The sequence below is a fragment of the Schistocerca gregaria genome, chromosome 3, assembly GCF_023897955.1.
Source record: "Schistocerca gregaria isolate iqSchGreg1 chromosome 3, iqSchGreg1.2, whole genome shotgun sequence".
Classification (NCBI taxonomy): domain Eukaryota; kingdom Metazoa; phylum Arthropoda; class Insecta; order Orthoptera; family Acrididae; genus Schistocerca; species Schistocerca gregaria.
The window spans coordinates 18606045-18619180 of NC_064922.1; positions in this window are offsets into that span (position 1 = coordinate 18606045).

Sequence of the window (13136 nt, forward strand, 5' to 3'; positions counted from 1 at the left end):
AAACAGACGGAATTTGCATTTGTAATACCAGAGCATCGAAACTATTTGGAACTTTTGTGTATATGAACGTGTCCGCGGCTTTGTACTCTGCTCCCTTCACCGCTACAAACTAACCAACTATCGTGTCCTTGCGCATCAGAGTCACAAAGAAGGGGGAATAGCGCAGTTTGGTCGTGCATGTGGCGTAGCTCAGTTGGTAGAGCGTTCGCTTCGCATGTGAAAGGTGCAGGGTTCAAGCCGAGGCGCCTCCATTTTTTTGTGGTCAGTGCATGGTAAGTGTTGGTCGCGGCGAACCTAAAGGCACGCAAGATGTTGCAAAGCCAGCGTCACAGACTGATATGATGTATACTGACGTAAGGAGAGCAAGATGTAAGTGTGGGGACCGGCTGTTATCGAGGTGTCATCGAGTGCAGATCTGTCTTAGGTATCACGGCTTAACCTCATTGAAGTGTAGAGTGTGGACAACACGTTCGTCTTACTCAGAGCGGTGTCCGAACTCTATTTTCAACGTTATACGTGCCACTTTCATTGTGGCCAACTACGATTCGATACAGAATGCACGAAACCTGAAAGACACCCTAACGGATACATAGAGAGTAGTGTTTGTCTGCTGAATAATGGGAGTGCAAGGGTCTGTGTCGTCTATATGGCACCATTAGTCTACGGGGGGCGGGCGTAGCTCAGATGGTAGAGCCCTCGCTTAGTATGCGAGAGGTACTAGGATCAATACCCAGTGCCTCCAGAATTTTTAACACACCTACATGCGCACCTTGCCATGCAAGTGGAATAATTCTCAGCCTACAGATGTGTCTAGGAAGATACAAGCGAATGATTAGCATCCACAATTGGCAAGCGTGCTGTTATTAGTGCACGGGAAGCACCCTCCTCCCACGCCTACACTTTATTTAGAAACAGTACAAGTGTTCCCGTAAGATTCTCAAGCCTATTTCGGAAAGATCTGCCTTGCGCCGAGTTCACGTAAATCCCACTGCACATTCCTATTCTTTGCGTGCAGTCGGCTGCTACTGGTGTTGCTAGTTGTGCTTGCTGATAACAGATGCCGTAGCAATCAATTCATGGAGTGAGTTGTATGTTTTGCGATAGTCTGTCTCTGACAAGCAAGCACAGGTGACATAGGTGCGAACACAGGAAGCTAGCAGACCCTCGCTGCCTGCAGACACCGAGCAGCCACACTAGGAGGGCGGCCTAAGCCGTAGGCGAAATGTGCTCATTCGCTTTGGCGCGACGTCGAAATATAAATAATGCTGTCACTAGCGTGAGCGTTGCGTGAGCGTCGTGGAAAGTCGGAAAAGTCGGCTGCGTGGGTGAGGGCCAAGTTTGGGGAGCGTTTTGTAGTATGCGCAGTGCAATGGAGACGCGGAAACTTGTTGTGGCTCAGTGTTTTGCAGTTGGACGACAAGATTAGTACACAGTAGTAAAGAGCGAGGCACTGAGTTGGCATGAATAATAGAGTGCACAATGGGGCTCGAGATGTGTTTGTTACCTCAGGTGCTGTATGATTGTCGACAAGGAGTGAAAACGGAGCAATTTGTGACGGCTCTTTCAATTTAAGACGTTAAAAACAGACGGAATTTGCATTTGTAATACCAGAGCATCGAAACTATTTGGAACTTTTGTGTATATGAACGTGTCCGCGCCTTTGTACTCTGCTCCCTTCGCGGCTACAAACTAACCAACTATCGTGTCCTTGCGCATCAGAGTCACAAAGAAGGGGGAATAGCGCAGTTTGGTCGTGCATGTGGCGTAGCTCAGTTGGTAGAGCGTTCGCTTCGCATGTGAAAGGTGCAGGGTTCAAGCCGCGGCGCCTCCATTTTTTTGTGGTCAGTGCATGGTAAGTGTTGGTCGCGGCGAAAATAAAGGCACGCAAGATGTTGCAAAGCCAGCGTCACAGACTGATATGATGTATACTGACGTAAGGAGAGCAAGATGTAAGTGTGGGGACCGGCTGTTATCGAGGTGTCATCGAGTGCAGATCTGTCTTAGGTATCACGGCTTAACCTCATTGAAGTCTAGGGGGTGGACAACACGTTCGTCTTACTCAGAGCGGTGTCCGATCTCTATTTTCGACGTTATACGTGCCACTTTCATTGTGGCCAACTACGATTCGATACAGAATGCACAAAACCTGAATGACACCCTAACGGATACATAGAGAGTAGTGTTTGTCTGCTGAATAATGGGAGTGCAAGGGTCTGTGTCGTCTATATGGCACCATTAGTCTACGGGGGGCGGGCGTAGCTCAGATGGTAGAGCGCTCGCTTAGTATGCGAGAGGTACTAGGATCAATACCCAGTGCCTCCAGAATTTTTAACACACCTACATGCGCACCTTGCCATGCAAGTGGAATAATTCTCAGCCTGCAGATGTGTCTAGGAAGATACAAGCGAATGATTAGCATCCACAATTGGCAAGCGTGCTGTTATTAGTGCACGGGAAGCACCCTCCTCCCACGCCTACACTTTATTTAGAAACAGTACAAGTGTTCCCGTAAGATTCTCAAGCCTATTTCGGAAAGATCTGCCTTGCGCCGAGTTCACGTAAATCCCACTGCACATTCCTATTCTTTGCGTGCAGTCGGCTGCTACTGGTGTTGCTAGTTGTGCTTGCTGATAACAGATGCCGTAGCAATCAATTCATGGAGTGAGTTGTATGTTTTGCGATACTCTGTCTCTGACAAGCAAGCACAGGTGACATAGGTGCGAACACAGGAAGCTAGCAGACCCTCGCTGCCTGCAGACACCGAGCAGCCACACTAGGAGGGCGGCCTAAGCCGTAGGCGAAATGTGCTCATTCGCTTTGGCGCGACGTCGAACTATAAATATTGCTGTCACTAGCGTGAGCGTCGTGGAAAGTCGGAAAAGTCGGCTGCGTGGGTGAGTGCCAAGTTTGGGGAGCGTATTGTAGTATGCGCAGTGCAATGGAGACGCGGAAACTTGTTGTGGCCCAGTGTTTTGCAGTTGGACGACAAGATTAGTACACAGTAGTAAAGAGCGAGGCACTGAGTTGGCAAGAATAATGGAGTACACAATGGGGCTCGAGATGTGTTTGTTACCTCAGGTGCTGTATGATTGTCGACAAGGAGTGAAAACGGAGCAATTTGTGACGGCTCTTTCAATTTAAGACGTTAAAAACAGACGGAATTTGCATTTGTAATACCAGAGCATCGAAACTATTTGGAACTTTTGTGTATATGAACGTGTCCGCGGCTTTGTACTCTGCTCCCTTCACCGCTACAAACTAACCAACTATCGTGTCCTTGCGCATCAGAGTCACAAAGAAGGGGGAATAGCGCAGTTTGGTCGTGCATGTGGCGTAGCTCAGTTGGTAGAGCGTTTACTTCGCATGTGAAAGGTGCAGGGTTCAAGCCGAGGCGCCTCCATTTTTTTGTGGTCAGTGCATGGTAAGTGTTGGTCGCGGCGAACCTAAAGGCACGCAAGATGTTGCAAAGCCAGCGTCACAGACTGATATGATGTATACTGACGTAAGGAGAGCAAGATGTAAGTGTGGGGACCGGCTGTTATCGAGGTGTCATCGAGTGCAGATCTGTCTTAGGTATCACGGCTTAACCTCATTGAAGTCTAGGGGGTGGACAACACGTTCGTCTTACTCAGAGCGGTGTCCGATCTCTATTTTCGACGTTATACGTGCCACTTTCATTGTGGCCAACTACGATTCGATACAGAATGCACGAAACCTGAAAGACACCCTAACGGATACATAGAGAGTAGTGTTTGTCTGCTGACTAATGGGAGTGCAAGGGTCTGTGTCGTCTATATGGCACCATTAGTCTTCGGGGGGGCGGGCGTAGCTCAGATGGTAGAGCGCTCGCTTAGTATGCGAGAGGTACTGGGATCAATACCCAGTGCCTCCAGAATTTTTAACACACCTACATGTGCACCTTGCCATGCAAGTGGAATAATTCTCAGCCTGCAGATGTGTGTAGGAAGATACAAGCGAATGATTAGCATCCACAATTGGCAAGCGTGCTGTTATTAGTGCGCGGGAAGCACCCTCCTCCCACGCCTACACTTTATTTAGAAACAGTACAAGTGTTCCCCTAAGATTCTCAAGCCTATGTCGGAAAGATCTGCCTTGCGCCGAGTTCACGTAAATCCCACTGCACATTCCTATTCTTTGCGTGCAGTCGGCTGCTACTGGTGTTGCTAGTTGTGACTGCTGATAACAGATGCCGTAGCAATCAATTCATGGAGTGAGTTGTATGTTTTGCGATAGTCTGTCTCTGACAAGCAAGCACAGGTGACATAGGTGCGAACACAGGAAGCTAGCAGACCGTCGCTGCCTGCAGACACCTAGCAGCCACACTAGGAGGGCGGCCTAAGCCGTAGGCGAAATGTGCTCATTCGCTTTGGCGCGACGTCGAACTATAAATAATGCTGTCACTAGCGTGAGCGTTGCGTGACCGTCGTGAAAAGTCGGAAAAGTCGGCTGCGTGGGTGAGTGCCAAGTTTGGGGAGCGTTTTGTAGTATGCGCAGTGCAATGGAGACGCGGAAACTTGTTGTGGCCTAGTGTTTTGCAGTTGGACGACAAGATTGGTACACAGTAGTAAAGAGCGAGGCACTGAGTTGGCATGAATAATGGAGTGCACAATGGGGCTCGAGATGTGTTTGTTACCTCAGGTGCTGTATGATTGTCCACAAGGAGTGAAAACGGAGCAATTTGTGACGGCTCTTTCAATTTAAGACGTTAAAAACAGACGGAATTTGCATTTGTAATACCAGAGCATCGAAACTACTTGGAACTTTTGTGTATATGAACGTGTCCGCGCCTTTGTACTCTGCTCCCTTCACCGCTACAAACCAACCAACCATCGTGTCCGTGCGCATCAGAGTCGCAAAGAATGGGGATTCTCGCAGTTTGGTCGTGCATGTGGCGTAGCTCAGTTGGTAGAGCTTTCGCTTCGCATGTGAAAGGTGCAGGGTTCAAGCCGCGGCGCCTCCATTTTTTGTGGTCAGTGCATGGTAAGTGTTGGTCGCGACGAACCTAAAGGCACGCAAGATGTTGCAAAGCCAGCGTCACACACTGATATGATGTATACTGACGTAAGGAGAGCAAGATGTAAGTGTGGGGACCGGCTGTTATCGAGGTGTCATCGAGTGCAGATCTGTCCTAGGTATCACGGCTTAACCTCATTGAAGTCTAGAGGGTGGACAACACGTTCGTCTTACTCAGAGCGGTGTCCGAACTCTATTTTCAACGTTATACGTGCCACTTTCATTGTGGCCAACTACGATTCGATACAGAATGCACGAAACCTGAAAGACACCCTAACGGATACATAGAGAGTAGTGTTTGTCTGCTGAATAATGGGAGTGCAAGGGTCTGTGTCGTCTATATGGCTGTATGTAGCACCATTAGTCTTTGCGCTGGGCGGGCGTAGCTCAGATGGTAGAGCGCTCGCTTAGTATGCGAGAGGTACTGGGATCAATACCCAGTGCCTCCAGAATTTTTAACACACCTACATGCGCACCTTGCCATGCAAGTGGAATAATTCTCAGCCTGCAGATGTGTCTAGGAAGATACAAGCGAATGATTAGCATCCACAATTGGCAAGCGTGCTGTTATTAGTGCGCGGGAAGCACCCTCCTCCCACGCCTACACTTTATTTAGAAACAGTACAAGTGTTCCCGTAAGATTCTCAAGCCTATTTCGGAAAGATCTGCCTTGCGCCGAATTCACGTAAATCCCACTGCACATTCCTATTCTTTGCGTGCAGTCGGCTGCTACTGGTGTTGCTAGGTGTGCTTGCTGATAACAGATGCCGTAGCAATCAATTCATGGAGTGAGTTGTATGTTTTGCGATAGTCTGTCTCTGACAAGCAAGCACAGGTGACATAGGTGCGAACACAGGAAGCTAGCAGACCCTCGCTGCCTGCAGACACCGAGCAGCCACACTAGGAGGGCGGCCTAAGCCGTAGGCGAAATGTGCTCATTCACTTTGGCGCGACGTCGAACTATAAATAATGCTGTCACTAGCGTGAGCGTTGCGTGAGCGTCGTGGAAAGTCGGAAAAGTCGGCTGCGTGGGTGAGTGCCAAGTTTGCTGAGCGTTTTGTAGTATGCGCAGTGCAATGGAGACGCGGAAACTTGTTGTGGCCCAGTGTTTTGCAGTTGGACGACAAGATTAGTACACAGTAGTAAAGAGCGAGGCACTGAGTTGGCATGAATAATGGAGTACACAATGGGGCTCGAGATGTGTTTGTTACCTCAGGTGCTGTATGATTGTCGACAAGGAGTGAAAACGGAGCAATTTGTGACGGCTCTTTCAATTTAAGACGTTAAAAACAGACGGAATTTGCATTTGTAATACCAGAGCATCGAAACTATTTGGTACTTTTGTGTATATGAACGTGTCCGCGCCTTTGTACTCTGCTCCCTTCACCGCTACAAACTAACCAACTATCGTGTCCTTGCGCATCAGAGTCACAAAGGAGGGGGAATAGCGCAGTTTGGTCGTGCATGTGGCGTAGCTCAGTTGGTAGAGCGTTCACTTCGCATGTGAAAAGTGCAGGGTTCAAGCCGCGGCGCCTCCATTTTTTTGTGGTCAGTGCATGGTAAGTGTTGGTCGCGGCGAACCTAAAGGCACGCAAGATGTTGCAAAGCCAGCGTCACAGACTGATATGATGTATACTGACGTAAGGAGAGCAAGATGTAAGTGTGGGGACCGGCTGTTATCGAAGTGTCATCGAGTGCAGATCTGTCTTAGGTATCACGGCTTAACCTCATTGAAGTCTAGGGGGTGGACAACACGTTCGTCTTACTCAGAGCGGTGTCCGATCTCTATTTTCGACGTTATACGTGCCACTTTCATTGTGGCCAACTACGATTCGATACAGAATGCACGAAACCTGAATGACACCCTAACGGATACATAGAGAGTAGTGTTTGTCTGCTGAATAATGGGAGTGCAAGGGTCTGTGTCGTCTATATGGCACCATTAGTCTTCGGGGGGGCGGGCGTAGCTCAGATGGTAGAGCGCTCGCTTAGTATGCGAGAGGTACTGGGATCAATACCCAGTGCCTCCAGAATTTTTAACACACCTACATGTGCACCTTGCCATGCAAGTGGAATAATTCTCAGCCTGCAGATGTGTCTAGGAAGATACAAGCGAATGATTAGCATCCACAATTGGCAAGCGTGCTGTTATTAGTGCGCGGGAAGCACCCTCCTCCCACGCCTACACTTTATTTAGAAACAGTACAAGTGTTCCCGTAAGATTCTCAAGCCTATTTCGGAAAGATCTGCCTTGCGCCGAGTTCACGTAAATCCCACTGCACATTCCTATTCTTTGCGTGCAGTCGGCTGCTACTGGTGTTGCTAGTTGTGACTGCTGATAACAGATGCCGTAGCAATCAATTCATGGAGTGAGTTGTATGTTTTGCGATAGTCTGTCTCTGACAAGCAAGCACAGGTGACATAGGTGCGAACACAGGAAGCTAGCAGACCCTCGCTGTCTGCAGACACCGAGCAGCCACACTAGGAGGGCGGCCTAAGCCGTAGGCGAAATGTGCTCATTCGCTTTGGCGCGACGTCGAACTATAAATAATGCTGTCACTAGCGTGAGCTCCGTGGAAAGTCGGAAAAGTCGGCTGCGTGGGTGAGTGCCAAGTTTCGGGAGCGTTTTGTAGTATGCGCAGTGCAATGGAGACGCGGAAACTTGTTGTGGCCCAGTGTTTTGCAGTTGGACGACAAGATTGGTACACAGTGGTAAAGAGCGAGGCACTGAGTTGGCATGAATAATGGAGTGCACAATGGGGCTCGAGATGTGTTTGTTACCTCAGGTGCTGTATGATTGTCGACAAGGAGTGAAAACGGAGCAATTTGTGACGGCTCTTTCAATTTAAGACGTTAAAAACAGACGGAATTTGCATTTGTAATACCAGAGCATCGAAACTACTTGGAACTTTTGTGTATATGAACGTGTCCGCGCCTTTGTACTCTGCTCCCTTCACCGCTACAAACCAACCAACCATCGTGTCCGTGCGCATCAGAGTCGCAAAGAATGGGGATTCTCGCAGTTTGGTCGTGCATGTGGCGTAGCTCAGTTGGTAGAGCGTTCGCTTCGCATGTGAAAGGTGCAGGGTTCAAGCCGCGGCGCCTCCATTTTTTGTGGTCAGTGCATTGTAAGTGTTTGTCGCGGCGAACCTAAAGGCACGCAAGATGTTGCAAAGCCAGCGTCACAGACTGATATGATGTATACTGACGTAAGGAGAGCAAGATGTAAGTGTGGGGACCGGCTGTTATCGAGGTGTCATCGAGTGCAGATCTGTCTTTGGTATCACGGCTTAACCTCATTGAAGTCTAGAGGGTGGACAACACGTTCGTCTTACTCAGAGCGGTGTCCGAACTCTATTTTCGGCGTTATAAGTGCCATTTTCATTGTGGCCAACTACGATTCGATACAGAATGCACGAAACCTAAAAGACACCCTAACGGATACATAGAGAGTAGTGTTTGTCTGCTGAATAATGGGAGTGCAAGGGTCTGTGTCGTCTATATGGCTGTATGTAGCACCATTAGTCTTCGTGCGGGGCGGGCGTAGCTCAGATGGTAGAGCGCACGCTTAGAATGCGAGAGGTACTGGGATTAATACCCAGTGCCTCCAGAATTTTTAACACACCTACATGCGCACCTTGCCATGCAAGTCGAATAATTCTCAGCCTGCAGATGTGTCTAGGAAGATACAATCGAATGATTAGCATCCACAATTGGCAAGCGTGCTGTTATTAGTGCGCGGGAAGCACCCTCCTCCCACGCCTACACTTTATTTAGAAACAGTACAAGTGTTCCCGTAAGATTCTCAAGCCTATGTCGGAAAGATCTGCCTTGCGCCGAGTTCACGTAAATCCCACTGCACATTCCTATTCTTTGCGTGCAGTCGGCTGCTACTGGTGTTGCTAGTTGTGACTGCTGATAACAGATGCCATAGCAATCAATTCATGGAGTGAGTTGTATGTTTTGCGATAGTCTGTCTCTGACAAGCAAGCACAGGTGACATAGGTGCGAACACAGGAAGCTAGCAGACCGTCGCTGCCTGCAGACACCTAGCAGCCACACTAGGAGGGCGGCCTAAGCCGTAGGCGAAATGTGCTCATTCGCTTTGGCGCGACATCGAACTATAAATAATGCTGTCAATAGCGTGAGCGTGCGTGAGCGTAGTGGAAAGTCGGAAAAGTCGGCTGCGAGGGTGAGTGCCAAGTTTGTGGAGCGTTTTGTACTATGCGCAGTGCAATGGAGACGCGGAAACTTGTTGTGGCCTAGTTTTTTGCAGTTGGACGACAAGATTGGTACACAGTAGTAAAGAGCGAGGCACTGAGTTGGCATGAATAATGGAGTGCACAATGGGGCTCGAGATGTGTTTGTTACCTCAGGTGCTGTATGATTGTCGACAAGGAGTGAAAACGGAGCAATTTGTGACGGCTCTTTCAATTTAAGACGTTAAAAACAGACGGAATTTGCATTTGTAATACCAGAGCATCGAAACTACTTGGAACTTTTGTGTATATGAACGTGTCCGCGCCTTTGTACTCTGCTCCCTTCACCGCTACAAACCAACCAACCATCGTGTCCGTGCGCATCAGAGTCGCAAAGAATGGGGATTCTCGCAGTTTGGTGGTGCATGTGGCGTATCTCAGTTGGAAGAGCGTTCGCTTCGCATGTGAAAGGTGCAGGGTTCAAGCCGCGGCGCCTGCATATTTTGTGGTCAGTGCATTGTAAGTGTTGGTCGCGGCGAACCTAAAGGCACGCAAGATGTTGCAAAGCCAGCGTCACAGACTGATATGATGTATACTGACGTAAGGAGAGCAAGATGTAAGTGTGGGGACCGGCTGTTATCGAGGTGTCATCGAGTGCAGATGTGTCTTAGGTATCACGGCTTAACCTCATTGAAGTCTAGAGGGTGGACAACACGTTCGTCTTTCTCAGAGCGGTGTCCGAACTCTATTTTCAACGTTATACGTGCCACTTTCATTGTGGCAAACTACGATTCGATACAGAATGCACGAAACCTGAAAGACACCCTAACGGATACATAGAGAGTACTGTTTGTCTGCTGAATAATGGGAGTGCAAGGGTCTGTGTCGTCTATATTGCTGCATGTAGCACCATTAGTCTTCGGGGGTGGGGCGTAGCTCAGATGGTAGAGCGCTCGCTTAGAATGCGAGAGGTACTGGGATCAATACCCAGTGCCTCCAGAACTTTTAACACACCTACATGCGCACCTTGCCATGCAAGTGGAATAATTTTCAGCCTGCAGATGTGTCTAGGAAGATACAAGCGAATGATTAGCATCCACAATTGGCAAGCGTGCTGTTATTAGTGCGCGGGAAGCACCCTCCTCCCACGCCTACACTTTATTTAGAAACAGTACAAGTGTTCCCGTAAGATTCTCAAGCCTATGTCTTAAAGATCTGCCTTGTGCCGAGTTCACGTAAATCCCACTGCACATTCCTATTCTTTGCGTGCAGTCGGCTGCTACTGGTGTTGCTAGTTGTGACTGCTGATAACAGATGCCGTAGCAATCAATTCATGGAGTGAGTTGTATGTTTTGCGATAGTCTGTCTCTGACAAGCAAGCACAGGTGACATAGGTGCGAACACAGGAAGCTTGCAGACGCTCGCTGCCTGCAGACACCGAGCAGCCACACTAGGAGGGCGGCCTAAGCCGTAGGCGAAATGTGCTCATTCGCTTTGGCGCGACGTCGAACTATAAATAATGCTGTCACTAGCGTGAGCGTCGTGGAAAGTCGGAAAAGTCGGCTGCGTGGGTGAGTGCCAAGTTTGGGGAGCGTTTTGTAGTATGCGCAGTGCAATGGAGACGCGGAAACTTGTTGTGGCCTAGTGTTTTGCAGTTGGACGACAAGATTGGTACACAGTGGTAAAGAGCGAGGCACTGAGTTGGCATGAATAATGGAGTGCACAATGGGGCTCGAGATGTGTTTGTTACCTCAGGTGCTGTATGATTGTCGACAAGGAGTGAAAACGGAGCAATTTGTGACGGCTCTTTCAATTTAAGACGTTAAAAACAGACGGAATTTGCATTTGTAACACCAGAGCATCGAAACTACTTGGAACTTTTGTGTATATGAACGTGTCCGCGCATTTGTACTCTGCTCCCTTCACCGCTACAAACCAACCAACCATCGTGTCCGTGCGCATCAGAGTCGCAAAGAATGGGGATTCTCGGAGTTTGCTCGTGCATGTGGCGTAGCTCAGTTGGTAGAGCGTTCGCTTCGCATGTGAAAGCTGCAGGGTTCAAGCCGCGGCGCCTGCATTTTTTGTGGTCAGTGCATTGTAAGTGTTTGTCGCGGCGAACCTAAAGGCACGCAAGATGTTGCAAAGCCAGCGTCACAGACTGATATGATGTATACTGACGTAAGGAGAGCAAGATGTAAGTGTGGGGACCGGCTGTTATCGAGGTGTCATCGAGTGCAGATCTGTCTTAGGTATCACGGCTTAACCTCATTGAAGTCTAGAGGGTGGACAACACGTTCGTCTTACTCAGAGCGGTGTCCGAACTCTATTTTCGACGTTATACGTGCCACTTTCATTGTGGCCAACTACGATTCGATACAGAATGCACGAAACCTGAAAGACACCCTAACGGATACATAGAGAGTAGTGTTTGTCTGCTGAATAATGGGAGTGCAAGGGTCTGTGTCGTCTTTATGGCTGTATGTAGCACCATTAGTCTTCGTGGGGGGCGGGCGTAGCTCAGATGGTAGAGCGCACGCTTAGAATGCGAGAGGTACTGGGATCAATACCCAGTGCCTCCAGAATTTTTAACACACCTACATGCGCACCTTGCCATGCAAGTGGAATAATTCACAGCCAGCAGATGTGTCTAGGAAGATACAAGCGAATGATTAGCATCCACAATTGGCAAGCGTGCTGTTATTAGTGCGCGGGAAGCACCCTCCTCCCACGCCTACACTTAATTTAGAAACAGTACAAGTTTTCCCGTAAGATTCTCAAGCCTATGTCGGAAAGATCTGCCTTGCGCCGAGTTCACGTAAATCCCACTGCACATTCCTATTCTTTGCGTGCAGTCGGCTGCTACTGGTGTTGCTAGTTGTGACTGCTGATAACAGATGCCGTAGCAATCAATTCATGGAGTGAGTTGTATGTTTTGCGATAGTCTGTCTCTGACAAGCAAGCACAGGTGACATAGGTGCGAACACAGGAAGCTTGCAGACCCTCGCTGCCTGCAGACACCGAGCAGCCACACTAGGAGGGCGGCCTAAGCCGTAGGCGAAATGTGCTCATTCGCTTTGGCGCGACGTCGAACTATAAATAATGCTGTCACTAGCGTGAGCGTTGCATGAGCGTCGTGGAAAGTCGGAAGCGTTTCGTAGTATGCGAAGTGCAATGGAGATGCGGAAACTTGTTGTTGCCCAGTGTTTTGCAGTTGGACGACAAGACTGGTACACAGTAGTATAGAGCGAGGCACTGTGTTGGCAGGAATAATGGAGTCCACAATGGGGCTTGAGATGTGTTTGTTACCTCAGGTGCTGTATGATTGTCGACAAGGAGTGAAAACGGAGCAATTTGTGACGGCTCTTTCAATTTAAGACGTTAGAAACAGACGGAAATTGCATTTGTAATACCAGAGCATCGAAACTACTTGGAACTTTTGTGTATATGAACGTGTCCGCGCCTTTGTACTCTGCTCCCTTCACCGCTACAAACCAACCAACCATCGTGTCCGTGCGCATCAGAGTTGCAAAGAATGGGGAATAGCGCAGTTTGGTCGTGCATGGGGCGTAGCTCAGTTGTTAGAGCGTTCGCTTCGCATGTGAAAGGTCCAGGGTTCAAGCCGCGGCGCCTCCATTTTTTGTGGTCAGTACATGGTAAGTGTTGGTTGCGGCGAACCTAAAGGCACGCAAGATGTTGCAAAGCCAGCGTCACAGACTGATATGATGTATACTGACGTAAGGAGAGCAAGATGTAAGTGTGGGGACCGGCTGTTATCGAGGTGTCATCGAGTGCAGATCTGTCTTAGGTATCACGGCTTAACCTCATTGAAGTCTAGAGGGTGGACAACACGTTCGTCTTACTCAGAGCGGTGTCCGAACTCTATTTTCGACGTTATACGTGCCA